The 27,612-nt window shown below is 42.9% G+C and overlaps 1 protein-coding gene across 1 annotated transcript in view; it reads left to right on the top strand.

The window, feature by feature from the left end:
* The first annotated feature begins 14,605 nt into the window (after positions 1–14,605).
* Positions 14,606–27,612, top strand: part of SNCAIP (synuclein alpha interacting protein) — a 149,339-nt gene continuing 136,332 nt past the window's right edge. The window contains exon 1 of the mRNA XM_060006967.1: positions 14,606–14,880. The gene's annotated coding sequence lies outside the window, so the exon portion shown is untranslated. The remainder of the gene's footprint in view (positions 14,881–27,612) is intronic.

The raw sequence follows: 27,612 nt of genomic DNA, 5'->3' as shown, positions 1-27,612 counted from the left end.
GCCTGAAATCCCTGAATTCATCTCCTATTTGCCCCTTCACATTATATATTCAGCCTTTCCCAGACTGAGAGTAAGGGGGAGATGCTTTCAGACGGTTGTATAGAAATGTTTTTCTTATCTATCCAACGTCAGCCAGTTGTTTACTCTATTGATTTGAAAATCTCCCTCCTGTGCTAGGTCTTTCTTACATTGCCAGTTAGCTTCTTTCTAATGTCCTGTAACCATTAAGATCCCCTGATTAAGGATTTATAACTGCAATCTCATTTTTATTATATATCTTCAGATGTGAAGTTTTCCCCTACCATGTAAATCTACTCTCTTGAACATATTTAATTAAATGTGTGAAAAGTAAATAAATGTTCCTTTTATAATTGATTTATGAGAGCTTAATGCAATTCAAATCAAAGTCTTCAATTATCCTTCAGATAGCTTCGTCATTGAATATGAAATTAACGTGGTACCATAAATTTTCTCTATGTTGTGTTAAAGGTCAGGTAAATTGAACAAAGGGCACTATCCATGGAAAAATTAGAAAATACTGTGTTTAGATATTACTATGTCCAAAATGGTTAAGCTGTCAGGAAAACCTACTCCTGGAAATAGTATATTAATTGGCTATTCCAAACTACCTTATAAAAGAACACAGTGGAACTAGAAGGATTGACCAGAGACTGATCATTGAATTTAGGTAAATATTCAGAGGAAACATTACAGTCTAAAAAATAAAGTTTTACTTACACTTAAGAAATACAGATAGACTACCTTTTTCATAAGAACCTTAGATAAATTTTTCTTTCCTATGATCTTAATTTAAAAAAACACATATTACATACTGCATTTTCAGTTGCTTCTTGGAAAATAAGATTAAAATACTGTATATAATCTATACTCTTTAGAGAAAAAATCATATGAAACAGGAATTTGAAAGTATCAGAAAAGAGGGAACTGAATTGAAAAGCCAAGTGACAGAAGTAATAATTGAATGTTTTATTCAGTTGGAACAGTGCTGTCTTCATCCCAGTTTGACCCATATGTGTTTCTTTCGAGCTCCCTTGTTGAACAGAACATGGTAGGCATTTCAGTGTCGTTCTGTAGAAGTAGTTAGCCCACCTTGTTGCCTGGGTGTCCTCTAAAAGACTGGGCAGGTTGGCCATGGGGGAGGTGAGGTATAAGTGCAAGAAAAGTGATTAGTGAAATCCACATATTTCAAACAAGATCTTTCACTACCTGTTTTGTAGAATGTCAAAAAGCTGTCTTATGTTGGAGAATATGCCCTGGCAGAGCTCTCTTCCCCTCCTGGGGGGAGGAGCCCTAAGGACTGCTAAGTTATAGTTGCTGCTCTGTTAGGATATCCCATAAGGTTTCTGGTCAAAACGGCAGAAGGCAGAAGGCCAGGCTATGTTCATGAGGTAGGGAGCTGCCTCCAATGTGCTTTGAGGGCTTTCTAAAGCAACTCTGTCACTGAAAACCTCCCCTAAGAAAGAGCCTTAAGGCCCCACCATTATATTCATTCCTTTTGCATAAAGAGGATTCTAACCAGATTCAGGAAGAGCCTCTTAGCTGCACATATTACCCAAGAGATATACGCACGAGTGACCTTCATTTGTATAGTTTATCACCTTCACTCCAGATCCTATTAGGATCCAGAGGGAGTGGGACACAAGACAAGTATACTTTGGTGGCAAGTGTTGAGTGGAGACAGAAAAGTCTGAGATGTGGTACACAGCCCAGATCTAAGAATCAAGGGTGGTCCCAGGCAGCCCAGCCCAGGGTAAGGATAGTGTGTTTCTAGAGGCGAGGGACATTAGGGCCTATTCTGAGAAATGGAGAGCATTTGAAAAGTGAAGTGACGTGGTTGGTACCCAACATAAACTTGACCTACCCACACTTTCGTAGTTAATACTGGCCTTGAGTAAGGAAGGGACCCTGTTTTGATGCACTCATTGATAATTGCCAAACAGGAAAACAAAAGCCCTCCCAGAAGTCTGGTTCCCTTGGGCCTCAGACACTTCCTTGCATTTCATTGTTGAACAGGAATCTGCTGTCACAAGCTTCTCTTCCTTGTCAGAAAAGAGGCAGGGCTTGCTGTTTTAATTGGCCACTGTTTTTTGGCCACATAATCTGCTGCAGTTGGGGATTTCATTAAAAAATTGCCTCATGTTATTTTCTTACTTTCAACAACAGTATTGAAGACAATAATAAAACAGAAGTGAAAGTGGTCCCTGCTGCTTCTCTGGGGTCACAGGCAAGGCACCTGCATTTCCTGTACTGCTCAGGGTATCTGAGAAGTAGTGGTACACATCACTCAGCATATCTTATCTCCCTGCTTTCAGACCTAAAAAGGCCAGTGCGAGGAAAATTAAGCCAGGTGATAAACCACCACAAGAAGGGATAATTTTTTCAAGTTTTCTTACCTGGAGAAGGTAGAGGAAAATATTACAGGTAATTGGGTCAGGCTTCAGTAACCTGAAGTGTCATAAACAACCCCCTCCCACCACCAAAAAAAAAAAGGGCTGATATTGTCTGCAGGTTTAATAATGATACAAAAACAAAAAGGACTGAACTACTTTTAAAAACTCTACAAGTTGCCTTGGAAAATAATTCAAAGCAGAAGGTAAAATAAATGAATCCTGTCCACTGGGCTGATTAAAGAGTAGTAATTGCATTGTCAATCCTGCCAGGAGTCAAATGCCCCTACAGAGTTCAGAATTAGAAGTGCTTGTAAGGCTCTTGATCTAGACAAATGGACGACAGACATCTGCCTGAAGGTGAAGAACAGTTTTACTAACTGTCTTGTGTGGTAATGGACAGAAGCTGACAATGAAAATAGCTGACATGTAGGTTAAGAGGTCAGTCATCTGCCAAGACCTGTAGTTCTGGGGCATGATTTGAATGTTATACAGGAACACAAGGAAAGGCAACTGTGCATGTGTGATTGTGGGTGTGAACTTCACCGGTCCTGGGTCAGATCATTTAGGTTGATGTTTCTTCCCATGTCACACTTCAAATCATGCCTCACCGCTGCCTGTTTCATCAGACCCACTGGGTGTGTGCATAAGGATGTGTAGAAGGTGGAGATTTTAATTGGCCCTTGTTCTGATCATTAGTTCACAGTTTTTTATTAGGAAACAACTGCAACAATAATAAAAATGATCATAATTTTAAAAAAGGGAGGAGTATAAGAATATGTTGAAGGTTGTTTGTTATAATCATTAGGTCTAACAGCAAAAGCAATAGAAAAAAAACTAGAGACCGACTAAATGTTCTTCAATACATTGAAATATTAGCTGCTAAATAAAATGAGGTGACCTATATGTTTTATGTGAAAAGATGTTCATAAGATGCTTTTAATTGTTAAAAAACAAATTAATTTGGGAACAAGATGCATACCTTGATTCCATTTTTTGTTAAAAGGAAAAGAAATATTTTTTGATAAATGCAAGGAAGAGGATCTGGAAGAGTACACTCAAACACTTGAAGAATAGGGTTTGATATGTAAGGTTTGGATTTTTATTTTTTAACGACGACTTCTCTACTACTTATATTTTTTAATGAGTATATATTGGTTTATTAATTTTTAAAAGCCATCAATTTTTTATTTAAAAAAGAGGGAAATGGTGAAATAGAAAAAAACAATAGAGCTGAGAGGTATGGTTCAAAAATTTGCACTTTTGCATGCAGACCACCTCCTGTGCCAGGAATGGTTAATTTTATTGCAATTATTTAGTTTGTGTTCAATTCCAGTGGTGAGTTAAGATTGATATTCTCTTTAGAGTTTCCATGCATGTAAACTCTATTGTGTGTATGTGTGTGTGTATGTAATTTCTGCTGACACATTGAGAGAAAAGAAGAGAAATTACCTAATCATTTCCAGTTTTCTTCTTTCTTTTCTTCATTTTTGGGGACCCTTATTACTCCTTTTTCCTTCCTTAGTCTTTTTGACACAGTTTTTAGTTGCACTCAAACATACTATATTAGTTATGAATCTTTTGATTATAAGAGATTATAATGAGCAGAAACCCAGCTCAAACTAGCTTATGCTGAAAAGAAAAGCTGAGTGGGAATTTTGTGATCATGTAATTAAGAAATCCGGGGGCTAAAATTTTTTCATCAAGATTTTCTTTACTTTTACATCTCTCAGCACTACTTTTCTCTATATTGTCTTCATTCTCAGTCAGGCTGTCTTCTCAGGGTAGCAAAGATGGTAGCCACAACTGCCCAAGTCTTACATCACTCTCAGAGATAACAACCCCAAGAGAACAAGAAAGAATGCCTCTTTTTCAATAGCCCCAACCAATCCGCCCACCCCATGGCCCAAGAGGATGAGAGACTCTGATTGGCTAGTCTTGTGCCCATCCCTATGGCCAGGGAGGCAGATCAAGTGATAAACACATCTATCAGCTGAGGAAGGGAGAGTTCCCAGAGGAAAAAGATTACAAGAAGGGAGAAGGTCTGCCAAGTAGGCAAAAACAACAGATATACACTAAACATGGGATTTAAAATGTGTCACACTCCATATGAAGAAGTAATAGAGCCTCCCTCATCTCCTTGGTCTTCCTAAATTCTTGAAAATTTTTCCTCCTTAAGTTTCTATAAGTTCTTTGAAAAATCTCTCTCTGGATTGGGAGACGAGATTGCCTGTGTTCTTCTTCCCATGTGTATCCTGTTATGAGCAAAAGGCTCTTGCTTTGGTTTACCCAACTGTCCTGTCATTTGTCTTCCAATGATTTATCTCAAAAGGAAGCTGGTAAAATGAAATATTCTGATTTTTAACATATTTTATTTGAGTGGGGGTGGGGAGAAATACACTGTTTCAGATGGGTTTTATAAAAGCCTTGAGTTGGTGAGTTGCATAAAAATAACTTATGCTCTTTTCCCTGAGCCAGCAGTCCTTTAAAAAAAGCAGGTGTTCCGGATACTACAGATGACAAACAGCTTTATAACTTACACAAGGAAGAGCAGAGAACAGTGAACTTTTCTGCCAAGTGTTAAAGCCAAGGGCAAAATATTCCAAAATGGACTTCTCTGTAACCATTTCAAAACAGCAGAAGCCAGAGGATTAGTAAAACAGTAAGTGTACAGTCTGGTCACTTTGAAGCCTGACATATTAGTCAATTTGCTAAGGGTGTACTTTTATGCAGATCTTTTCATGGAGAAAGATTTTTCCTTTAGCCAAGTATGAAGACACAATAGTTTTTTCTCTATCCTCAGCTCATGCTAAGCATCATCAACATCTGTTGCATAATCTACATGGAGTGGGGCTATTGTCATGAAGTTTGCAGAATACCCATTGGCTACCTTAGCTTATTGATTGTAAAGGTTTATTTCTGCTTGTTGAGTTGCTGTTTTAGAGGAAAGAAAGGGAGGTGGGGTATAGGTTTGGAAAATTATGCATGCTCTCTTTTTTAAAAAAAAAACAAGCAGGGGCTTCCCTGGTGGCGCAGTGGTTGAGAGTCCGCCTGCCGATGCAGGGGACGCAGGCTCGTGCCCGGGTCTGGGAGGATCCCACATGCCACAGAGCGGCTGGGCCCGTGAGCCATGGCCGCTGAGCCTGCGCGTCCGGAGCCTGTGCTCTGCAGCGGGAGCGGCCACAGCGGTGAGAGGCCTGCGTACCGCAAAAAAAAAAAAAAAAAAAAAAAAAAAAAAAAAAAAACAAGCAAAAAAAAGTAATAAAAAAATTAAAAAGCACAAGCAATCTGAAGGACAGTATATCCTGCAGCCCCTCAGTCACTGGCATAAGGATAATGTAGTGCTTTGTTTTATGTTTTTATGCTCCCGGTTTCCTTCTTTGGGAACATCTATAGAGCACATCAATAATTTTTCTCCAATACTTATCAATGAGTTTTTCTACCAAGCATCAATTTTTCCAATACTGTGTAACTGTCACATCCATCTGTTACCTCCCACCAAAACCTGAAGCTGGCTAGCCACCCTCTGACGACACTGTCATCCGTTTTGACACAATGGTGTATGATGGATGTTAGGGAGCAGGTATGATGGGGTGATTTTTCACATTCCCTAGAACCGAGCTGTCCAATAGAAATATAATGCAAGTGAAATATTCAATTTTAAGTTTTGAAGTAGGTGGATGAAAAAAGATTACAGGTGAAATTAATTTTCAATATATTATTTACTCTAATATAGCCCAACATTGTACAATTATTAATGGGATATTTTGCATTCTTTCTTCTGCACTAAGACTTTGAAATCCAGTGTGTCTGTTACACTCACAACACATCTCAGTCTGGACTAATCACGGTTTGAGTGCTTATAAAGACCTCTGGCTAGTGGCTACTCTGTGGAACTGTGCAGCCCTGGAGGGACACTGCAGGCTATACTTAGAGCATTTGCTGTGGACCTGTTGTGTTTTTATAGAATATTACAGATTTATGAGTAGTTCAGTATGCTGTGAACAATAGAATCTTTTGTTTTGTTGTTTTTTTTTCCAAAAATCCTCATTTCCTCACATCTGTACCAAGATTCCAAGTTCTTTCCCCCGGTCAATGTAGCTACTAAAAGCCGTTGCCAAGGTCATGACAGGTTTTAGAAAATGTGGAAAGTTGAGGAGAAGCTTTCCAAATTTCTAGGTCACAACTCTTAAGTGAAATTCCAAATTAGATAAAATGTTTAAAATGTATCTACCTGATTATTTATGATTCTCATAGAACTTTTCACCACCTCATGATTTTCTGCTACCTACTTGCTCTTAAATGTGTTTTGTGTTCTAGTCTCAATTCTCTAGTGTTTTGGAACAATTAATCTCCTTTCTACTTCGGCTACACATTCCCAATAGCATTGCTTAATCCTCACACCAGGGAGTATACCGTAGGGGTTTTTACTTTCTTTGAAGACTTGCTGTCTAGGGATTATCACTATGCGGTGATATTGCTCTCATAGATGCTTTGTAAGCACTTTAATAAGTCAACATTTCCACTTGTGTTTCCCGAATATATGGTTAATGGTGGCATTGATGATTAGTTTTGTTTTTGTATGTATGTGGTACCAGGCCAAGGGGTAGCTGACATATGGCCCTCCTTAAATCACTTAATTTTTTGAGAATGGCTCTGAACACTTTTGGTTTCTTCATGGTTGATGGAAGGATACTCAGCAGTCGGATCTGGTTCCTCTGTCTGGATCTCTTTTCTCACTGTTCACATGGTTGTCCTCTTTTCTTTCTTCAAACTTCAGAGGCCTTCCCTGACCACCCAACATTATACCATGTCCTCTCTTTCTTTCCCCCCTGCCCCCCAGCAATCTGTTTTTGCCTTCATAGCTCTTTGCAACACGGACATATACTTGTTTATTGACTACCTATAAGGTCAGTCTGATGTCTCTGTTCTGTCCACTCCAATATATCCTAAACAATTAACACAGTGCACAGCAAGTGCTCAAAAATATTTGCTGAATAAATGTGTAACCAAGTACCTTGCATTTTCCCAAGAACAGTATTTTTCCATTTATATCACTTTAATGGTAAACATATCAAAATCATATTGACAGTCCTAGAGTTAAATGCTGATGATACTTCTTTTGCTAAAAATGTTTCTTTAAAAAAATATTTCTTCTCCACCTGTTCCTGAATTGTTAGTCAAATCACCATTGGAGGTCTCGGTAGAATGTTAAATGCTGTTTGCAAATGAAAGTTAAATATCAAACTAGAGGATAAAATTTTTTTTAAATCTTAAATTGTCAGAGAACCAATGGCAATACTAAAACATGAACTGAAAGGTTTTCTAAATAATATTTCCAATAATCTAAATGATTATAATAAAAGTGGGGTTGTGAACAACTATATACAGACCATATAGGAATCCAGGATGTACTATTATTGTAGTTTAAGGAGAAAAGAATTCTAGTGCTATTTAATGCCATGATACAAGTAGAGAAATAGGGATATTTCTATCCAGCTAGGCAGCACTCAGCTTCAGAGTTCATTTTTTCCAGTGAATTCACCCAGGTGCCATAGGCTTTCTAGAGTACATTTATTTAACAAATATTTATTTAAACTTTTTAATGTGTTCAATTTTAAGTTTTCTTAGAATATTAGCTTATTTAATTCTCATAACAATCTTCTGGGTAGGCACTATTAACATCTCATTTTGTAGCTGTGGAAACTAAGGCCTGGTCAAATGAAGTAACTTTGAAGTGGTAAGAAGGGAAGTTGGGATTTACACCCAAGGAGTCTGACTCCCAGATCAGTGTGCTTAACCTCTATACTGCAGGGCTGCCTTGGACTTTGAGTTTAAAAACATTCAGCCTATCAACAGTTACATCTTTCTCTATTCTTCCCACAAACCACCTTTAAAACATTTCCCATGATTTACAAGGAACGTTTTTCATCAGCCATCAGCTTTTCTCATCCAGTCCAATATGTATTTAGCTTTTCTCTCCTTGTTTTCTTCTAAAGAGGACCATATGTCCCCTGGATGAGGAATTGGAAACTGGAAGCTATAAATTTGTGGAAGAAAGTAAAACTCGTAAGACAGTCATATCTAGGCAGACTGAAAATCTTACATTTTCAGAACTGGTCTTTCTTCACAAAACCTGTTTGGAAATAGGATTTATTCTGGTCTGGAACAGTGGGGATTATAATTACTTATGCATTCCATTCACTGACAGCTTTCTTCTGCTAATTAGAGGTAACCAGTTCTAAAGTCTTTGCATAGCTTATCCAAGGGGAAAAGGTTTCTGTTCTATTAATCCCTAGAAGCTGCTTAAAGTCAGAGACCAGTCTATTATAGGTTTAATCCTCATAAAATCTAAATCATTTTATTCCATTTCATAGCCATGGGCATCATCTGTAGAGCTATCCAGTCATCCCCAAATGTGTGTTTTTGGTGTCAAGGTAGAATAGGTGAGAAAAAAGATGAATTACTTGTAAAGACAACAGAAATCCTGAATCCAAGTAATATTCAAAGCACAGATTATATGCTATGATAAAATCATTAAAATGTAGAAGAGAGACTTTGTAGTTGCCTGTAGGAACAGATGCAATTAAATATACAGTTTGGTTACAATTGGTAAGTAATCAATGGAGTGCATTTTCTTAGGTTTCATATTCTGGGATCGTGGCTGGTCCCAGTGAACATGGCATGGTGTTCCCAAGTTGACCTGCGTTCCCGTTTAAATCATTTAACCACACTCAGCTGACCTACGTTCCTGTTTAAAACAACGTCATCAAATTCATTTCAAATACCAAAACCTCCAGTTAGGGATTTAATCTGTTTATGCACACTTGTGAGATCTCTGGTATCTAAACGTGCCCTTGCTTATGAATACTCCATGTTTACAGAATATGAACTTCACAAGACCTCACAGCCATAGTTTTCCAATCTTAAGTGAATTTTCTCTCTCTTTTTTCCTTGCTAAAGGAAAGAAGCAGGATGATTTGCAGTCAGGGTCAGATGGCCTCAGATAATGTTTGGTTTTAGGCACATTGGCCTGTATCAGAGAATCATTCCTGGAAGGAAAACTACAGGTGCCCCTCCTTGAGAGGGTCTCTCTGTCTCTCTGTCTCTCTCTGTCTCTCTGACTCTCTGTCTCTCTCTCTCTCTCTCTCTCTCTCTCTCTCTCTCTCTCTCTCTCTCTCTCTCAAGAGGGCTTTCATCAGTGGGATATACCAATTGTTGAAACCACCCACCCTGGGTCTGCATCTCCAAAATTATTTATCTGTTCTCTTGGCCCAAGTTGGAAAGTAGTGTAACCCAGCAGGCAAATTACTAATTTGGCAGCCCTGGAAAATATATTAACCCAGTGGCATAGCATAGAGTATGCTGTGGCTGAATATTTAATAACTAAGATATTGTTATATATACATGCCATGTTATGAAAGCAAGAATGCTGATCATTTATCCCAAACTAAGTTGAATACTCTGACGTATTTATTTCACCAACAGAAAAAAACAAACCTAAGAAAAAGTTGAATAATAAGGCTGTACAATTTGAAGGGTTTTAAACACTTCCCAGTTTTTGCTATAGAGTGTGAAGTATTTCCCTTAGAGATAAAAATGTTAGATGTAAAAGACTGCTTAGAAAAAACCATTTTAGAGTTAAATAACAGATCCATGACATCAATTCACGTCAGTGACTAGAGTAGCTATTAACGAAGATGACAAAAGGAGACCGGAATTTAAAAGGGGGAAAGGATGGTATTAAAGACAAAAACCAGGCAAGTGAGATTGATTTTATTCAGGCTATTGCAATTGGAAGACCACCCTAACTCTGAGTATCAGGGTGTTTCTGAGGGGTGATGTTGCGTTAGACTTTTATAGGGAAGAATAGACTAGTTACAGGTGGGATGAGTTACATTTGGGATTGCTGTAATCAGGGGAAGTCTAGGTCAGTTAGCTGAACAGGAAATGTTTTTCTCTGTGTCTAGCAAGTTTCAGTGGGACAAACAGTTCTAATCTCAGCTATTCATTCATGAGACAAAGAATGGGAAGTTGGAGGGTCTGGGTCTAGTCTTGTCAGCACATTCAGGCAGAAAGGGGAAAGTCTGGCCTCCTCGTAGGTAAACAAGAGAGTCATGTGCAAATCTTATGGAGTCATGAGAAAGACTGGACCATGAGTTTACTCACGGGGAGGTGGCTTTTTGTGGTAAGTCATTTTCTGGAACACAAAACGGTGGGGGCCCTTCTCAACCATCGCTGATTTCTGGGAACGCAGGGCTCAGGCTGGCTTCACCATAATCAATGGCAAATGGATTCAGACTGGAGGCATCAGTGGACACGTAGGGAGATGTGACGTGACCCAAAGGAAGATTAGTTCAAATAGATCTGAATGCATCAAGCCACTCTGGGACAGAAAAAGCTTTCCATAAAAAGTAACCTGGAAAAAGTGACCTACTGAAGACGATGTGGGTGGAGTCCCTGGAAGAAGAGACCAGTCCACTGGGCTCAGGTTGCTGCAGAAATATCACTTTTAAATCACAGCTCAAGGTTTGTGGATGAAGCTTAAGAATGGGCAGAGTGGCTCTTAGGGCCACGGTGAAGAGTGAGCCCAAGTCAACTTCAGGTAGAATAACGTGTGAACCTGCACAAATCCAACTACGGGGTTAAAGTAAGTATAGTTAAATCCAGCCATGAAAACTTTGTATAGAGTTTGAATCCAGAGTTCCTCTAGGTATCCCAGCAGTTTTACAGCAGATTTGCTCCCTGCTGGTGGTTCATTATGGAAGAGGAGCACAGGGGAAAATCATGGTCCCAAATCAGTTGATTTATCCAAAACCCCTTAATCCCTGATGGATACTTTCTTTGCGTTTTTGCCCCAGGCTGTCTCAGAACACATGGCAAGACATTCATCTGATTGCATTTTTGTACATGGTCTAATTTTTTCCATTTAAAAATACCAACAACAGAATTGCCAATGATCTGTAAGGGTAGGTAAAGCACAGTAATAGGATTAAATGGAATCTCAGGAATATCTCAGTGAATCAGGTTAACAATGCATAAAATTTCTTCTACACCCAATCTTTTATTGAAGTTGCTATAGTATTATAAGCAGCTAAGCTCCTGGGCTTGAATTTCACCTCCCTCTCCAATTCTAGCTTTATTAGAAGTGCTAAGATGAAGCAAAAGGCTAAAACTTGCTCCAAAAAGAGAGAAAAGAAGAAATATTGAAGGGAAAAAAAAATCACTGGAAAGTGAAGAAATGACCACAGAAAACAGGTCAGGTGAAGAATGATAAATTCCTAGTCACTCTCACCTCAGGCACACAAACACCCACGGGTATAGCAAAGATAAGCTCTGTCCAAACAAGTCAAAGATAAGGAGGTGTGTACTGGGAAAAGGAGGTGGGGAGAACATGTGAGAATGTCCTATAACCAGGTGGAAAACTGGGTAAAACCATGTGTTTCTGTAACCATTCCTTTCTCTGTGAAACTCAAAAATGTTCAAAATCTGGGCTCCTAATCATTCTTTATCAGTCACATTTCTTTGCTCTTGATTTTGTGGTTGTTTCAGAAGGTAAAACTGCTATAGAATTTATACTTCTGTTCATCATCTATTTCCATATTTCAGTTCTATGGCTTTTTGTAAAATGCACAGAGATTCTTCTCCTGTTTTATAAGATCTACAGTAAAGTGTAATATGTTCACACCTCCTCATCTTATTATTTACCAAATATCTGGGTATATTGTAGGATGCCCTTCCTTGTCCTCTTGTGAGTAGTGGAGCCACATAACTAGTTGTGGCCAATGAGTTGTGAGACGTGACGCGTGTAACTTCTGAGCTGGAGCATTTAATTCCCCGTATAAGACCTTCAAGTTCTCTTTCTCTCACTAGAATGACCAGCAACATTGCTGTTAGTGGCTGTTTCATTAGGCTGGAGTCTTAAAGTGAAAAAGATATGAATCAGAGATGCAGCTGACCTGAAATTGCCATACAGTGAGAGCAGGAAATACATTTTTAATGATCTATGCAAGTTTGAGGTTGTTGTTGCATGAGTGTTTGTTACCACAGCATAACCTAACCTATCATGACTAATACAATCACATTTGCAGATGCAGTGTGATCTGATTCTTGATATACATATCTTATAATTAACCATGTACATTTGTACAGCAAACAAAGCAAACTTGACTCCAGAATAAAAGAGCAGTCTGGCCCAGCTGAATTATAGGTCCCAACCAGAAATCAGAAAGGACCCCAAACAGGACTCTCTTCAGTGATCCAGACTCTGCAATGAGAAATACAAATCTGAACCTTTAATGCAGAGTTGGATGTTTTATTAAGCAAATCAACACTTAAAGGATGGGGAAAAAATGGCGTCTATTTGATCACTGGCAGTGTTGTAGCAGGTTTATCCAATTTTTGTAGCACAATAAAGATACATTATGGAAACTGTAAAAAGAAAGAGGCAGCTGTTTAATTGTAATAATTGAATGAATAATTACATGGCAACTCCTTGGCAGATGATATACGGTGAAATGAATTTCTGTACTAATTATTTTCGGTAGCTAACTCTTGAATATAAAAATCTGCTCAGTGTCACAGATCCAACTATGAGTAGTATGAACTCCCTGGCATTTAATGGAAACTGACAATTGAATAGAAGGGGAGTAGAAATGGACATGAAGCAGAAATATACTAAATGCTCTAAGAGTTGCATACTCCACTGTGACAGGCATGGGAATTCTAAAAATAATCTAGTAGCTATGGCTGGTAAACCATTCCATAGTTAGTACTAGCCTGTAGAGGCACCTGCTGGAATAGGAAACTGAGTATTAGAGACTAGGTGGTAGTAAGAAGCCACGGAAGGAGTGGGCAGAACAGTTTATTAGCTTGATAAGAAGTCAGTGTTATTTTGAGGAAGCTGGCTTTCTTGCCATCCAGTCTAAAATCTAGCTCTGTTTTAATCCCAATTACTTCACTACTTCCACACTTTGGTATATCAATTTGTGGTTTAGGATTTGGCAAGACTGTGCACAGGAGAAGCAAACCAACGAACAGTCCAAGTAAAAGCAAACTCATCACCTATGTGGGAAACTGTGTATAAGCACAGGTTTATTTTTACAGTGTAAAAATAATCACATGGAAACAATGGTGAACATGTAATCAAAAACATGTTAGAAACAGAATGAACCATAACAAAAGAACTAAAAAAGCAAACGGGGAAAATATCTGAAACAATATCTCAAAGGTTGCTCTTTTAGACTATGGCATGCTATTCCTTGGCTACACAAAAACAAAATTTTCTTTCCTCTGACAACCCATTTTCTGACCGTGCAACAGAATCAGAATACTCAGAATAGTTCTTGTTGAACTATTTACACTGAGTTAACACCTGGCTTATTCTTAGAGAGAGTAGATGTTTACGGCAGTTGGAAGGAAATAGCCATTTATAACTGTTCAAAAAATTACTCGTTCAATAAGTTAAAATTTGATTTTTAAAAAAGCAGGCTGTCAAAATATTTAAGAGGATGGCAATAAAAGTATGTTGTGTATAGAACATATCAAGGGTGACACCAACTCCATCCATATCTACTGGATGGAAGCAAGATGTGCTTTTCTTAGAGTTTATACTAGGCAAAAAAAAAAAAAAAAAAGGCATTTTTATTTTAACCAGATGTGAAAGAATTAAACCCAATATTTTCAAGTATTTTTAGTGCCATATGATGTCATCTGATTTTATATCTTCTGAGGGATAATGTGTATTTTTTAAATTGTGAAGCCAGTTTCCATGTATGTACTTAAAGTCTTATATATGATAAATTACAATAAACAAATTATAACACTGCAGAACATGCTTTTGGCTGTTTATGTCAAAAAGCAGAGAGAGAAATTTAGTTTCTCAATAGGAAATGGAATTAAAAGCATGTGAAATGTCTTCTGCGTGCCTTCAAGGTAGTCCTTATTTCAGTGACTATTGTACTCCTCCAAATAGGTCCAGGGCAGGGATTGCTGGGCCATGTCCTCCAAATAGTACAATGGCCTCTTTCCTGAAATGCCAACAAAGCAGCCCCTGGACTACATAGGCACTGTTTGCAATATTTCGCTAGTCATCCAGGGAACCACAGTTTTTAAACAACCAGGCCCTTCCTTTTTTATTGGTAATATGTTTTCAGTGACGGTCTTACACATGCTATACATTCCCATTGCCACTAACCCAGATAGGGCCGAATTTCCCAGGATCGTGGCGCCACCCTTGTCTTCTGGAACTGGCAGGGGAAGGAGGAGGCCCTTAAGCGGACAGACGAGAACTTGCTTCCTCGCACTTTTCTCTGGAGCAGCATCAGGCGAGCAGCCACACCCAGGAGCAAGAGTGTGGCCCTCAATGGCTTTGCTGAGTGAGCTTCTCTGAGACGTCTCTCCCGGGAAAGAGATTTCTTAAAAACCATTGAAAGCTTTCCAGAGGGCGAAAGCGAGATGATCGGGAGCCAAGGTTAGCATAAATGCTTCCACTCCTCCTGAGTTCATTTCGGAAACAAGGAAGGAAAGAGGCAGTCACCACTGCTGACTTGTGGATGCCTAATCCAGCAGCTCCCCACCCCGACCACCCCCCCAATTAAGAAAGAGACGCTAAGAGTAAAGTTAATATTACTGCAGGGCCGTTGGTGTATTAAATGTTGTTGAATTAAAAAGCCATTCGCTTAGACCAAAGTCTCCTCCATCCACCACCCACACTTGAGCACAGAACATTCCGGGCAAAGCCCCCTTGCCCTTCCCTCCTTGGCGAAGTCCTCTAGGGTGGGCAAGCCTGGCGTGGGGCGGGGGAGGATTGGGGGCTGAGGACTGTGCCAGCTCCTGAGGACTCTGCCAGGGGCTCCCGAAGCACAGCAATTTCCCAGGACAGTGCCCATGTTCCGTTGCCCCCCCCCCCCCGCCCTCCCCGAGTCTCTTTTCCTGGCTGAGGCTGGAACCCTGGAATGGTTTGGGGACCAATGAGGTGGCAGCAGTTGACGCAGGGATCACGGTGAGGGGCGATTTCATCTCCGGGGGGAGAGGCCGCCAAGCGGGGGAGGGAGGCGGAGGAGAAAGGGAGAAGCGGGGCAAAAAGTAGGAGGGGAGGAGCGGAGAAAGCCAGTTGAGGGGCGGCAAAGGCAGCAGAGGTACCAGAGCGAAAGGTACAGAAGAAAGAGCAGGTTCGCTGACCGCCTCGGGCAGGAAGGCGGGCGGGGGTCCGGGGCGACGAGGCGGCGCGGTCGGGGCGCGGGCCGCGCGGGGGGCGCCGCGGGGAGGGTCGCCGTCAGTCAGGCTGAGGGGGCTCGCGGGCCGGGGGGGCGGGCACCCGGCGCACTGCAACGCGAGGGCACGGCGGCCCCTGAAGCCCGGGCAGCGGTGACCGCGCCCCCATCCCAGAGGTGCGCCCGCGCCGCGCCCCGCTTCCCTCCGCGCCGGCTCCGCGCCCGCCGCCCCGGGGCCGCCCCCGCCCGCTCGCGTCTGTTGCGGGGCCCGGGGAAAGGCGCCGGAGGCCCGGCCGCATTGTGACGTAGCGGGGCCGCGGCAGCGCCTCCGCCGCCCGCCCGCTCCGGCTGCGGCGGTTCCTGCTCCCGCCGCCGCCGTCCATCCGTCCGTCCGTCCGTCCGTAGTCCGCGCTCCCGAGCCGCCGCAGCGCCGGGCGTCCCCGGTGAGTCCAGGTCCTGGGCGGGCGCCGCGGGGAGGTGGGGGGCGGCGCCGCGGGCGGCTGAGCCTTTCCAAGTTTGCACCGGGCGACCGGGGCGGGTGTCGCCCTGGCTGCCACCGAGCCCCGGGCCCCCTTTGTGCCGCGAGTCCCGGCTGCTCGAGTAGCAGCGGTGCCTCTGCAGAAAGGGTTTGGGGGGAGGTCTCTACAGCGACGGCGGCGGCAGCTGCCAAGCGGCTACTCTCCTTGGGGGAGGGGGGAACAGCCCCCGCCTCAATTTCCAAAGGATTGTTCTTTTCATTTGCCGGTTTCGTGTGGGTATTATTCTTGCTGCTACCTGGGATCGTATCGGAGGCAGGGATGGGCAGTGCCGCGGCTCCTAAGAGCTGAGATAATGAGGGGCGAAGTAATAGTAATAGCAACAGCACCACCAACAATAATAGTAATCGCAGAAGAGGGACGCCTGGGGTTGCCACGGCCCAAGGGGAGCCCCTCGCTCAGCCGCACCGCGCCCACTGGCTGCTCCGTCTTGCCCGGGCTTCGACCGCCACCCTCGGGCGCCGTCCTGCGTCCCGGGCTCGTCCGCGTCAGTTTTAGCCAGGAGTGTTTGTCTCCTGGCCTTCTTCCGTGGTGATGACTTTCATCTGCAGGTGGTAAGTGAGGTGAACTGGTATTTTGGCTATTGTCAAATGCCACGTTTTGTTTATTTCATTTTTACGAAAAGAAAAGAGGGAAAATTATGAGCCATTACTGGCAGCCATACAGTTTCCACAGGAAATACTAGCATTCTTTGAGGAACACGCTACTGCTTGCGGGGAAGAAAGTCTTTGGGAAACAAAAAGGCAACAGCATTGTTGCTCATTTTCAATGGACCGCTAGGAGGGGGGGAAACGTGGTGTTTTTTCCTGTGGGAACAGGCTTTCCTTGGGAAAGTTAATTAAGCTTACTATCAGTGGCCGTTTTTCACTTGCTGGTGGCTGGGCCCCACTCCTCTTGGCTATTACTGACAAGTGTCCATCAAAGAGCCCAGAGGAAGGGAGAACCACTGCAGGGCAGTCTCACCACACACCACGTGCTGTGGAGCCCAGCCAGGATGCAGTTTGCAAAATGAAATAAGGGCTGTCTGGGGAGGTTTATGAGGATTACATGTGTGCAGAGTATGTCAGTCCTCCAAGGTGTCACTCTAAACACATCATTTTCAAGCAGGGCTTTCCTTGCTGAATCTGCAGGAAGGCAAAAACCTATTTCTCTTATTATGGAGCAGATGTCCCAGTTGGGAATGGGTTGAAATCTGTATTTCATTTGTACATACTGAAATTTTAAAAGGCAAAGAGGACAAGGTGTGGGAAAGCAGTATGTTAATGTGTTTACATCTGGGAGAGAATGTCTGTTGGATATTTCTGATGCATCTCAATATTAAATTACATTCAGCTTCGTTAGAGTCTAGGAAGACACCCTTAAGGTGTCCTTAAAACTATTTGAAAAGGTGTGACATTTTCATCAGCATAGCAGAAGTCTCTCTGGAAGGCAGTATTAACTGAAGATTACCCATAACCAAATATGTAGGAGTTCCAGGTCTAGAAACAGGAAGAAAACGATGGTCGTTCTCTTAAGGATCTTTGCACATCTCAGTTAGAAATTAAGTATCAAAAATAAGCTATACAATTTTGAACATAAACTTCATTTTATTTATAGGAAGCATTTCATGAGGAAAGGTTACAATATGGTGGATTTGAAATGATGCTGCATTTATTGATTTGACATTTATTGTGTATTGATATCCAAAAGGAAGGGACTAAAGCAAATGAATTTCTCTGTCTACTATGTCACAGCTTTGCTACTTCCAAGTAGTTGTTCTTGTGCAGGTATATAGTAGAAATGCAGAACAGAGGCCAAGAAACTTTGTGTGCGCTGTTGTCTGGGAAGGAATTGTAAGGGTACTTTACTGCTCTTAAGAGGAGGGAAACCCACATAACCATCTAATACAAACAAATGATCTTTGATATTATCAGAGAAAGCCTGGAGCTGTTTTTCTTGCCATACTGAAGGCATTTCTTGTCAAGAGAGGAAATCTCCCAAGGAGCAGGTACATCATTATAAGAAACACAAGGGAATTTCTCTTCTAAATGCAAAATCTAATTGAACAGCAGCAAGAGAATCAGTGACACTCTTAGAAGGCTTGTTTTTGGCAGTCTGTCAGATTAGGGTTGCAAACCACATAGGAGAAATAAGTGTCTTGGGAGAAAAATAATTTCCTGGTGAAAATCAGACATTTGCTTCTGTGAAACTTTTACCTTTATATACTTGTTTCCTTGTGCCCCTTAGACTGGTGTGCAGATTCCACTTACAAGAATTAATTTTCTGAAAATGAATCAATGAAATGGTTACTAATATGATTTATACTATGCATGATATTTTTTAAATGTATGGTTATTATCAAGATTTATGCCGTAACTTGCAAACCTCAAGGCACTTTTTTTTTTTTATTTCAAATTTATTATTTTTGGCTGTGTTGGGTCTTCGCTACTGCGCACGGGCCCTCTCCAGTGCGGCGAGCGGGGCCACTCTTCGCTGCGGTGCACAGGCTTCTCACTGTGGTGGCCTCTCCTGCTGCGGAGCACAGGCTCCAGGCGCACGGGTTTCAGTAGTTGTGGCTCGCGGGCTCTAGAGCACAGGCTCAGTAGTTGTGGCGCACAGGCCCAGCCGCCCCGCGGCATGTGGGATTTTCCCGGACCAGGGCTTGAACCCGTGTCCCCTGCATTGGCAGGTGGACTCCCAACCACTGTGCCACCAGGAAAGCCCCCTATGCATGATTTTTTGCTTTACATAGGTTAGATAACTAGATTTTATATTTTATGGTTTGTACCTTATCAGCTCTTTTTTTAAGCTTTTAAAAGTAATGATCAAAATATGTGTTGAAATGATTAATGTTAATTGATATGATTGATGGCTGGGCCCTGGAAAAGTACTGATCGATTCCTAAATAGTCATCGTGTATACACTTTGTACATACATGGGATATAAAAATATGCAGAGTCTCTTCACAAGGAACTTACAAGGGGGAAATAGGACACATGAAAAATAATGGTACAAAAGATGAAAGAAGATATTTTATGATTGAGTGCCCAAGACACTGAGTAGTAATTGAAAAGGAATTCCCAGGAGAAATTAACCAAATCAGCTTAGATGTTTTATCAGTTATCCATTGCTGTGTAGCAAATCACCCCCAAATGTAGTTGCTTAAAATGATGCTATAGCTTGCAATTCTGTGGTCGGCAGTTCAGGTTGAGTTCAGCTAGGTGGTTCTTCTGCTGGTCTTGGTTGAGTTCCTCAGTTATCTTCAGTCAGCTGGTAGTTTGGATGATCTAGGATGACCCCATTTATGTCTGGCAGTTATTAGGTCACATTAACAGGTAACTGGGGCATGTGCCTCCCATTCTCCAGCTGACTAGCGTGGGCTTCTTTATGTGGCAGACAAGCAGCACTCCAAAAGCAGTGAAAGAGAAAATCCCAATTCGAGGTGATCTTTAAGCCTCTGCTTGTACTGTATTATAGTTGCTACCTTCCTATTGGCCAAATCAAATCACAAGGTCACCCCAGATTCAAGGGGTATTGAAAGACTCCACTTATGATCAGAGGGAGCTGCAAAAAATTGTAGCAATTTCTTTTCAATCTAGTACGTGTATGAAAACACTTGTTCTAGCAAATGTTTTGTGCTGAGGGATAGTGTACTATAAGATAGTATACTTGGAGACAGCCCAGAATTGAGGCTAGGGAATTGCCCTATAAATCATTGTGCTATAATCTTTGTTCTGAAAACCACAGGTAGAGGAGGAGGAGTGACAACGATAAAATTTTAGCCATATCCTCTCCCAGCGGCGTTAGGATGGTCTGGAGGCAGTAGGTTGGTAGCAGAGTCAGCAGTCCCCGGTGGGAGGTGAGGAAAGCTCTGCAAAGGTGGAGGCAGAGAGAATGGAAAGGGAGGGATCGACCTGGAAGAGCCCAGATTTATCGTGAGGTGACTGATTACAGTCAGAATCATTATGAGAATTAAAAAAGCTTGAGTGATTGAAAGAATGATCGTGCTGTTGTGAGAAATAGAGAAATCAATAAGTGATTTATTTGGGGGGAGGAGAAAAATTCAGTTCCAGGAAGGTTGATTAAAAGAGATAAATGGAATGTGAAAGTACTTTACAAGCTGCAGAGTATGCTATGAATGTCACTATTGCTTAGTGTTTAAATGGCAGTGGGTCATATACGGCTACAGTTTCTCTAGTTGTAAAGCAACAGAAAACAAAATGCAACCTGGAGGATATCCTAAGGGTCGAAGGGAAGTCAGAACCACTCTCAGGATAGAAACAAAACCTCTCTGGGGGGCTGGGGAGTAGGAACTGAAGTTCTTTTTCCTGAGGCACACAGCTGGAGGTCTGCCCAGGGAAGGCTCTGCCCTTGGACTTAGTGAAGCAGGAAAGAGAGCTCCTTGGGCCTAGTGTGAGTGGCAGGCATGCTGCTGAGCCAGAAGCCTTGACTGACAGCCCTGCTAAGACAGCACACAGTAGGGAATAGGTGGGCGCTTCCTCAAAGGACATGGGCGCAGTGCCATCAGAATTGGGAATGGACACAGGGTGGCAAAACCAGCCAGTATCTGCCAGAGATGAACACTTGAAGATTTATTTGGGCCTAGCCACTGGGAGGCAGGGTGGGTAGGAGGTGACAATTTAGGCACATTTACATAGAGATGTCGGCGCATTAATGACAGTTAAAGCCATGCTAGTGGCAGGGTTTTCTCATGGAGGGAGAGTAGAGAAAGGAGAGAGCCGGCACGATGCATCATCCAGGCTCCTCCATAAACGTCAGTGGATATTTTATTAGCGGGGAGAGGAACGCAGAACACGTTCTGTGCCGTCTTTCACCTGAGGGCTCAGTCGAGGTGCTGCTTCGCCGGCCTTGTTTTATTGGTGGCTAGACTGAAATTCGGGTGGTGTCCTCACTATCGGGTGCAGCTGTCAGGCCAGCCCAAAACACCTGGCCTTGCTCACATCACACGATCAGTCGCAACAGCACACAGAGCTGCTCTTTATGGAAGGGCCTCGTACGGACCGGCTCAAACCTGAGCATACACTTTTCTAGTTTCTGTTGCACAAGTCTAAGAACCCTGAAGGTACTCAATAAATGGTAACTTAATGAGTGAAGGTACCAGTATCTGCCGCAGTAACATTTTCTAAAGCAGTCCGGTCTGGCTTTTCATTATTCACAAAATAATTTGCTATAAAGTCCCTAAATGTCTTTTGCAGATTTAAATGTTCTAAGGTGCTAGTGTCACAGTAATATAGGTTTTTATAATCCACCACTTACAAAAATAGACTCTGGGTTTGTTTGTTTTTTTTTTGAAACACAATTGTCTTTACTTTTTTGTATTTGTCAGCAAGTCACAGAAACCCAGTGTTCAAGTAGGAAGGGACATATCCTGGCTCCTGTATTGGAAAAGTTCAGAAAGGATCCAGTGCTGCTTTTGTCTTCTTCTTGGTGGTAAAATATTCATCAGCAGCTTTAGACTTACTCCCTGTGGGAAAAGAGAATAATTCAGGATTTACTCTAATTAGACCACTTTGATCCTATGCTCATGCCTGAACCTGTTCTTATGGCCAGAGATTGGGAACATGCTTCTTGGCTCGGCCTTGATGGTGGGTCCAGTCCTGGAGCCTTCAGGAATGGGAGGGGGTCTGTGTGAGGAGTGGGTGGGAGGTGGGAGAGGTACATGGTAGGGTGGTCAGCAAAGCCCTCCTAAACCGAATGACCTGAGAGCAGGGAGCGGGTGGTTTTTAAAGAGAAAATATTGAAAAGAAGAGAAAGTGGAGGCTGTGCAAACAGTCACAGCAGATATCTACTGTTCCATCTGTTTTCCCCAGAGAACATAGCATATCTCACTAAGCCACCGAGCCATAAACCTGGGAACGGTCCTGGTCTGACTGTCTCCCTTTCTGCCTCCACCTAATCAATCACTAGGACCTCCTGTTCCATCCCTCAATCTTACTCTTTTTCTCTGTGTTAGTTTAGACCCTCCCTGTTTCAGTCCTCACAGCTCACCTCGAAAATGCTGCCTCCCACCTCTCCCTACCAGGCCATTCTCCTCACCACTGCCTGAGAGCTCTTTCTAAAGAACAAATAGTTAAAATCGAATCATGCATCCGTGGTCAAAAGGTACAAATTTCCAGCTGTAAAATAAATAAGTCATGGGGGTGTGATACACAGCATGGTGACTGTAGTTAAAAATAATATATTGCATATTCGAAAGTTGCTAAGAAAGTGGATCTTAAAAGTTCTCATCAGGGCTTCCCTGGTGGCGCAGTGGTTGGGAGTCCGCCTGCCGATGCAGGGGACACGGGTTCGTGCCCCGGTCCGGGAAGATCCCACATGCCGCGGAGCGGCTGGACCTGTGAGCCATGGCCGCTGAGCCTGCGCCTCTGGAGCCTGTGCTCCGCAACGGGAGAGGCCACAACAGTAAGAGGCCCGTGTACCGCAAAAAAAAAAGAAAAAAAAAAGAGTTCTCATCATAAGGAAAAAAGTTGTAACTATGTAGTGATAGATGTTAACTAGACTTACCGTGGTGATCATTTCATAATATATACAAATATCAAATCATTATGTTTTGCACGTGAAACTAATACAATGTTATATGCCAGCTTTCTCTCCATAAAAGAAGAACCATTCAAAACTTCATGGCCCTGGGGAAGAAGTCCAAACTCTTAACCATGAATTCCAGGATTCCCCGTGATGTGTGCCCTGTCGGACACAGCAGATGGATGGGAGTGAGGGTGTGCAGCACACTTCTTTTAGCTGTCCACATAATCCTCATGCTGTGCTGACCTCTCTAATATTAAGGTCACCAAATGTCCATTTCCTCTCTCATCTTCATACTTTCGCATATGCTGTTGTCTCTGTGGAATATTGTTTCTCCTTTCTTGACCTAGTGAACATTTACTCCTCCTCCTAGACACAACCCAAGTATTATTCTTTCAAGAAACCTTTGCTGAAGACCCCCTCCCACCCAGCCCCTGCCTCGGACTTGACCCTGTGGTCAGCGTTGGGTATACTAGTCTGTCTCTGTTCCTGCTCTAAATGTCTTTAGCGAGGCACTGTGCTTCCTCATCTTTGTATATTCCTGTGCTTAGTACAGTACCTCTCACGTCAGGGATGCACAATAATTTTTAAATGAATGAATGAAATATGTGTACTGAAATGTTAATCTTCAGGTTTTTAAGGTGATTTTTTAGATTTTTTTCTATTTCCTTTAAGTTGATTCTCATATTTGCATCGTGGAACATTGGACATGAAGACAGGTTCTCTTTGAACTTGCTGCTCAGACACTTTTGCAGCAGTTCTCCCAACTGGCCATCAATTATGTCAGAAACACTATGGAAGAAGTTGTTTAAAGACGTAAGGACACCAGTACTCTATGTAGCTGAAATTAAGATGAATGTCTACCTTAGAAATTCCAATTATGTTCTCGTGAATCTACCGTTGCCAGATAATAAAGGCCTCTTACAGAGGTTGTACTGTCATGTGTAAAATGTAGGCCTCTTGGACAGGCATGGAAGAGGCTTAGTTCTGAGAATCACGCATAAAGTTATACCAAAGATACACAAAATGAGCTAAACACTTTGGAAGCCGCAGAAGCTTAAGAATGTTTCTTAACCTATTGTCAGTCTGAGAGCATTTTGAGGCTCTGATGAAAGCTATGGTTTCTTCCCTTAGAGAAAAAAGATGTGCACACTCACACACACACCACTTTGTATCTGATTTCAAGAGTTTCCATCTGTGGATTTCCTGGGGCTCCATGGCCTCCAGGTTAAAAACCTTGCTTAAAAGCTGTAATCTGGAAGAAGGGTAACAGCCATTGTTGAGTGTTTACCGTGTATCACATGTAACCATTTATCATGATCACCATGTGCCAGTCCTTTCTGAAAAGCACATCATGGCCAACCAGCCCCTAAGACGTGCAGGATGAGCCCTGTTTTAAGCTGTGGAGAGTGAAGTTCGGAGAAGGCACTTACTTGTCCCCCAGCTGCCAAGTGGTGAGCATGGAATTAAACAGAGCCCAGATCTGCATCACTGCTCCTTCACTCCATTCTTCTTACCAGGAGAGGCATGAGACCCGGCCAGGGAGACTCCCAGCCTCTGTTAGTCCTGACTGCCCTCAGCCTTGAGCTTCCCCGTTGAAAGTCAGTCAAGTGGCTGCTTCTGCCTCAGGAGCCTCCTGGAATGTTTCCAGTGCCAGAGTGGACCAGGGCTGGGAAGGTCTCAGCTCACTGTCGCCCGCCACGCAGAGCAGATAACATCCCTAGAGAGATGCGGCCCGACTGCTGGACCATCCCTGGGTGAGCGCTGCACTTGGTCTGGAGTGCCGTTTACACACCAGGAAACTTTTTTTTTTTTTTTTACGGTACGTGGGCCTCTCACTGTTGTGGCCTCTCCCGTTGCGGAGCACAGGCTCTGGACGCGCAGGCTCAACGGCCATGGCTCATGGGCCCAGCTGCTCCGCGGCATGTGGGATCTTCCCGGACCGGGGCACGAACCCATGTCCCCTGCATCGGCAGGCGGACTCTCAACCACTGCGCCACCAGGGAAGCCCCACACCTGGAAACTTTAACTCAGCACATCCTCAACAACACAAACAACTGCACTTTCTCCATTTGAGCCCGTCCACAGATGTTTATTGTGGGCGGCTGTTTGCCTGGCTCCACACTCGGAGCTGTGGTCACGGCAGCACACAGATGTGGGTCCTGAGCTCTTGGCGCTTACACCCGGCTCACATCTAGCAGAGAAGGGGGCTGACAAAGAATTTAAATAAAGTGCGATAAGTTGGATGAAAAAGGAAGTGTAAAGGATTCATTCCATTCTTTGTAGTTTCAAAACTCTAGTCCCAAACATGTCTATTTCTCTAGCCCTTTCTGTCCTCCCTCTCAGGGTGTTGAGGGAGCTTCAGGTATCCAGAGACTTGGTTGACAGAGGAAAGGGGACCCACGAGCAGAGCAGTTCCTCTCAGGTCCCCCTTTGCAGGTGAGAAGGCAGAGTGACCAGACAACAGGCCACAGATGGAGTGAAGACAAGGCTGACTGGTCGGGCTGGTTCCGGCAGAGCATGGCTCCCTGTAAACCACAGGCTGCTTCTCAGTTATTGGTGATGTGACTCTTGTCCTTGTTTTGGTCTTCATGTTGTAGTCTCTCTGCTGCAAATGAATCCGGCGGGTAAGTACTCTTCAGGGAACAAACACACCGTCACTCTGCTCCCTCTTTGTAGCCCCTCTCTGGGCTCCCCGTGTGTCACCTCTTCTCTCATTCCACGGCTACTTCTCCCCTCTCGCCCACCTGCCCCTGAGACAGCCTCCTGGGTTTTCTCCCCAAATGTCTGCTTGTGACCAGAACAGCCTGCTAGAAATAAACAGTGTCCATGGATGCGAGCCCCATAGGTCGTTTCAGATCTTCCAGTAGGCACAGTAAGAAAAGCAGAAGGAAACAGGTGGAATTAATGTTAATAATGTTTTACTTAACCTGGTCTATCCAGAGTATTAGCATTGCCCTATGTGACCAATATTTTAAAAAATCATTAACCGATTCTTTGCATTCTTTTTTCCCCAAACTCTTTGAAATGTGAGTGTATTTAATTGTTTTAATTTAAAAAAATTTTTATTGAAATATAGTTGATTTACAATGCTGTGTTAGCTTCAGGTATATAGCGAAGTGATTCAGTTATACATATATATATAAATATATATATTCTTTTTTTACATTATCTTCCATTATACGTTATTACAAGATACTGAGTACAGTTGGGTGTATTTTATTCTTAACACAGACCAGCCATGCTTGCCATCCTTAGTCACCACATGTGGCTGGTGGCTCCTGTGGTGGCCTGCAGGCTCGGGATCTGAGGAGGCCCTGGGAGTCCCAAGGGCAGACTCAGCCACCACCACCTCTATGCCCCCCAGCACTTAGCTTGCACCTCTGCCGTCGCCCCACCAGGAGGTGTTGTACTCGGCTGTCTGCTCTCTTGAACATGGGCCTGTGGGGGCAGGCAACGTGTCAGTCGTCTCTCTGTCTCTCGTGTAAAGTGCAGTGTTTAGGAGGCCCACAGTTGGCATTTGGGACACTGAACGCGTTAAAGGATGGGGGAGGGTTATTTGTAACCTCAGGAGCGGAAGGGATTGGTATGGGGGAGGGGGCCCACCCCTGGCTCCTGCCTTGCGATCCCTGGTTCTATCCAGTGCCGCAGAACTGCGTTTGAGTCAGACTGAGTGGACAGGGGGCCTCGACAGTTCAAAGGGACATTCTAGCCTAGAATCGTGCCGAGCTTCTATGCATCTCATTCAGCGTGGAGCTTCACCTCCTCTCATACTGAATACTAGGGGAACTTATCTGCAGTTAAGCATGTTAAACTGTAACGTCTTATTTAACGGCGGTAGGGGAGGGGGCGTAAGCAGGATAGACCAAACACCAAAACAAAACGTGTCCACTGGACAAGCCTCCCAGCGAGATTACAAAGAAGGCCAGCTGACATCTAGAACATTAAATACACAAAGAAGGAATAGCCTGCATCAGGGAGCTGTTAGAGTCATAATGATGGGCTTTCTCTATGTTTCCAGTGGTTTTAGAGTCATCACTACGCCCCCTGAGAGAATGGGAGATTTATAGGCTGAGTCAATTTGCCTTTGCACATACAGTGTTTAAATTTTGCAAGTTCTCCTGACCAACTAATGTGCACGTGCTTGCTGGTCTACTTTACCCCTAATGATAAATGCCACTTAAAATAATTGATTCAACCAAATCTCAAAGATTGGTACTGTGACAAAACCATACTAATCACATATTCAAATAAATTCAAAGTTTGTAAAGGGGAGAAAACATTAGCGTTTGATCTGTTAAGTCATATAAGCATTTTAAGAAGGACTTCTTGTATCAGAAAAGAGTATGGTTACCTCAGGCCCAGTCAAAGGGTACGTTGAAATAGAAAGTGGAATTAGGCCTAACCTCTGTTTTCTGCAGTTGATTCCCATTTTCAACCTGGAAAGCTCCTTGACCTCCTTGAGGTTTTTGTTTCTCAGAGTGCATACAGGGAAAAGTAAATCCTGCTGTCACACACTATGTAGGAGGAGGATGAATGAAGTCTAGAGAATGTTTTGAACAATTCCTCAAAAAAACTATTTGGAACAGTTGGAGGGCAAAGTAGCTGCCAGTATTTTTGCAGACTAACTTCTAAAAAGCCAGAAAAATCATAGCATACATCCAATTGTAAATAACCGAACACTAACCATGTTTAAGTAATTCGAAGATCTCTTTTTACTAAGTCAAGGATGGTTCAAGACAGACAGTGCTTTTTATCTGTTGGCTCCAGTTTGGAGAAGGCTGCTTTCATGTGAGTCTCTTAAAAAGAACTCGTGCCTGTCTGTATCTGCAGTGTCCTTTGTCCAACATGATGGCTCTGGTGTGCTGTGTTGGTGTAATTGAAAACCTCTAAAAAGGCTGAGAGTTACTTTTGAACTGGCTCGGTGAGCTT

The sequence above is a fragment of the Delphinus delphis genome, chromosome 3 (assembly GCF_949987515.2).
Source record: "Delphinus delphis chromosome 3, mDelDel1.2, whole genome shotgun sequence".
NCBI lineage: Eukaryota > Metazoa > Chordata > Mammalia > Artiodactyla > Delphinidae > Delphinus > Delphinus delphis.
Note: the sequence above shows the minus strand (reverse complement) of the source record. Positions and strands in the feature narration are given on the sequence as shown.